Consider the following 4,223-nt stretch of genomic DNA (forward strand, 5'->3'; position numbering starts at 1 on the left):
TGAATTTTTAGCTCTCACGTTCAATTTCACGGCGAGTACCGGTTAACCACATGAAACGGTGAATCGGTTCTAACAAACCTAGACTCCTTCCTAGAATGGTATCAAAGTGGCCAGACCAGGTAAGCACTCTCACGAGATGCGCCATGGTGAAACGAGACTTCGACTGACGTATGTAGAGAGAATCGTCTCATTCATGCGACCACATCAAAAGCGCCAGAGGCTTTGACTTTCGAAACGACATTGGCCGTTTCTAACCCAGTGGCGGCCATATTTCACGCAATTTTCCTCGCGGATCGGCCATTTTTACCACCTTGGGGGCCACCTTCGACCGCCGTCGCTACGAACGTGAAAATTGTCCTGCGTAAATCGTCGCGTCTCGGCGGGACAAGAGCGGAGAAAAGTCGTGGAGTTGTACAGCTCTGAAACCTGGACCGGTTTCATTTGTTCTGGCCAAGCCAACCCGCCCCTCCCGGCAGCTTCGGTCCTACGTCTCTCTTTTCTCTTACCGTTCCGACCTTCTTTTATTTTCACCCCCCCTCTCTCTCTCTTTTTTCATTCCTTCCTTTTCTAGAGAAAATTGTGGCTCCCTCGGCCACGACTGGAGAAATTCTTGCGGCTCCCGGCGAGCTAAAAGATTTACTTAACCACCATTCCTCCACCGTTTTCCGACCCGTTCTTTTGATCGTCCAGCCTGCCTGCCTGCTGTTTTCCACTCCACCCTCTGCTACCCTCCCTCCCCATCGTCCCTGTTTCGCTTTGTTTTCCCTCCACGACAGAGAGATTACGTCCACGGAGTTAATAATTACGAGGCTCCTGCGTCGGAATTCGTGCACGGGCATTCTGTTCGATGGCCTCTGGCCGAGGCTTGTTTCGTCGACGTTGCTTTCAAAAGTTCAAAGAAGAGGCCTCTCCTCTAGATTCATTAGCAGAAGAAATCTCCAATTGGATTTAATTCGAGTCTGTCTTAGAATTAGTTAATTTTTTTTTAAACTCTTTTTACAGGAGAAAATTTGAAAAATTTCAAATTCGATTTACTTCTAGAAGGGAGGATCTTCTTTTCCATGGTGAGGTGATCATCCTCTGTATAATGGTATATCCCTCGTATTGTAACTTTATCCGAACGGTCGTGTCTAACGATTCGAGGCGGTATTAATTAAACGGAAAACTTTTGATATTCCAGAGAGGAAAGCTCGGGATGAAAATCCATCCCGAGGCCAAGGGGAATCTACCTTTTAATTTCCACGCGAGTCCAGGCGAATTGTTATCGTCGATCGTCCCCTCGTTTCGACTTTCTGAAACGGGTGAGAAGGGGATTAATTGGATGGTACTGGAGGCCAATTAAAATTCTACACTTACGAACGTATTGTATTATTTTCGAAATAAATTACAAAAATAGGTTCGAATAATTATCGAAAATTATATAAAATTTTCGTCGCTCAGGCGACTCGATAACTCGCCGTTATTCGTAAATATTTTTTTCACCCCTTTTTTTTTACCAAGGGGATAATTAAAAAGCGCGCGATTACTTTTCCCTTGCACGGTTCTCGATGGCCATTACGCCACGCGCACGACGCCACTTCACCACGCTCGAGTTATCGAATTTGTTGTCGAAAACCGTATCAATTGTTCTCGCATAAACGTTCGATCTCCACCCTCCGCTTCTGTTGTCTCTCCCTCTTTTTTTTTTTTTTCGATCCTACCTCTTGATTGTTACTCTTCTGTTTGTTTGTTTGTTTGTTTGTTTGTTTGCTTTGTTTCGTCCACGTTCTCGAAGCATTTCTCGTTTTTTGAAAATGGCACGCTCGAACTCGTCAGAGATCTACAGAGATCTCTTGTATCCCTACGCGTTGATCGCGTACAAATCGGGGATATTTCTAGGATTCGTTCCCCGCCTGTGTGCTTTCCAATAGTTATCTGCTTGTATTTCGTTTCTGTTCGGTCAGGATGTCGTTCGATTTTAGGGACTTCTTCTTGATGAGAAACGATATAGGATAATAATTTGATCGATGAACTTTTTATTTTATGTTAATTGATTCTATTCAAGACATGCTTGAAGTTGTTAGTAAATCAGATTCGATATATTTTGAATTCTTTATGAAAATGAAATATTTCTTTCTATTTTAAATTTATTTGACAACTTAATCTATTAATGTATCCGATGATCGAAAAAACGTTTTGTTTGGAACAAAGAAGTTATCGATATTTGTTAATACTTCAAGTTAAATATTCCAAAAATATTCCTATGCATTACAATCTTATGCCGTTTCCTGCTCGAAAAATATTCACTTTCAGCCGTGAGCGTACAAATGCAAATTCATGCAGGATCGTATAAAACGAAGATGGTCGATCGGTTTATGAAAAAAAAAAAGAGGATAGCAAAAATTTTCCTCCGGCTGGTATACAATGACGTTCACGCGAGAAATTAATTCATATTTTTCGTCGCGCTGTCACGGGACAATAACGCGTTAATGCATCAGGCCAAGCTTTTTCGATCCGTATATCATCGTACCGGGCAACAATCGCGTATCGAACCGGAACGATGAAAACCGTGTTGTTTCGATGGCGTGGAATTAACTGCTAACTGATATTTTTGCGTTTGGCAAACACCCGGGTCGAAACGGGCGGGGCAAATTAGTGCAAAATTAATATTTAATGCGAGATGACGTTAGCAAACATTTCCATCCAGTTTTTCCGTTTACCTTGGCCGAGTCGAATTTCGAATAAATAGTATCCGGATATAATATCGACGTATTGTTTTCTCTTCTGTTTATTTCTGTTTCGATCGATTTACACCCGATATATAATCGTACAAAAAAGTGGATGAAATAAATTTGTAATCGTAAGATATTCCTATTATGGTAACACTGGTAAATAAATAATTCTATTCTTGAAAAATGGAGAATGTTAAAACGGAAGAATGTTCAAATATTCAAGATTGAACGTCAATCTATTCTCGCTTGTAAAAGAAGAAAATGGATCGTACAAAATGTCTGGTGAATAAGTTAAATTAATAGACTACTTAGTTTGATAAAAGATAAGATTATTAATAATTCTATGGATCAAGTATTAAATATAGTTTTTTCCATTGATATTTGTCGCGTATAATTCATTTAGTTAAATGATAGAATTGCGCCTTTTTTAATAGGCGCCATAGATGGATGAAACGATTTATGATTTAACGTTTGATGGATAAAACGAGTCTTGAAAATGAAAAAATTTTATTCTATGTTTTTATCTCCCTCGTAAATCCGCCTGTGTTCCAGCGTAGGAATTAATTAGTTTCATGTATGCATGGCAAGTTTTCAAATTCGATTCTCTTCAAAACGAAATTTCGTATAAAAAGTTATCATTTTGCATTTTCAACTCGTTTTCATACAAGAAATTACGCTTCTTTTTTTCTTTTGCTCGTATCATTTTACATATAAATTTCTAATTCAATCTTCTCTTTACGCAATTTGTTAAAATACGAAGATAACGATATCATCTTGAAATAATTTATTAAACATATCGATCGATCATCAACTTGATCGAAGATTATACGAATCTAAATAAAAAAACCATATTCGAGGCATATTTTCCAATCAAAACTCCCAACAAACATTCAAATATTACTTCGATATGTACAAAAAGGATCAACGATCGCCAATCGACCATAAGCCTAAAATTAGGATATTTTGCGAACAAAAACCTACAACAAAATTCAAGTACCAAATGGAGCTCGACTTCGATAAAAAAAAAAAAAAAAAAAAAAAAAAGCCATCGACCTAGATTCACCAGATACTCCTAACGGGACAGTCGAGCGAACGAATCCCGATTCCATAAAGTATTAAATTGATCATCGATTTATTAGCGAGTCGTATGGCTGATTTGTGGGGCCGCGTGTATAAGCAGGGCCGATTCAGCAAACATCAGAGCGTGCGAATGATTAACTAAGCTTGGCGTAGCGGGGGTGTCACGCAAATAGGCATTATGTATTCCTAGTTCATTGGGGACCGATCATTAATATTTGCGTCCCCTAGTTGCTGTCCCTCCCCCTCCTCCCCTTCCACCCATATGTGGCTTTCACAGGCACGTATGTTATTACCGATTGTTAATGTGCGTGGCATTATTTATACGTGTGTATGTGTGCGTGCGCGCGTATTCTCTCTCCCTTCAACCCTTCCTCCTCCCCCTCCCCCTCCTCCCTCCCTTCGAAATCGATACGGCTAAAGCCTTTGGTGCAG

General features: G+C 39.9%; 1 long non-coding RNA gene across 1 annotated transcript in view; it reads left to right on the plus strand.

Moving 5' to 3' along the window:
- The window catches only part of LOC102676224, a 17,051-nt gene extending 16,134 nt beyond the window's left edge, over positions 1-917 (plus strand). The window contains exon 3 of the long non-coding RNA XR_421474.2: positions 905-917. This is a non-coding gene — a long non-coding RNA (uncharacterized LOC102676224). The remainder of the gene's footprint in view (positions 1-904) is intronic.
- Positions 918-4,223: the final 3,306 nt, after the last annotated feature.

Source organism: Apis dorsata, unplaced genomic scaffold (genome assembly GCF_000469605.1).
Source record: "Apis dorsata unplaced genomic scaffold, Apis dorsata 1.3 scaffold_163, whole genome shotgun sequence".
In the NCBI taxonomy this organism is placed as follows: Eukaryota; Metazoa; Arthropoda; class Insecta; order Hymenoptera; family Apidae; genus Apis; species Apis dorsata.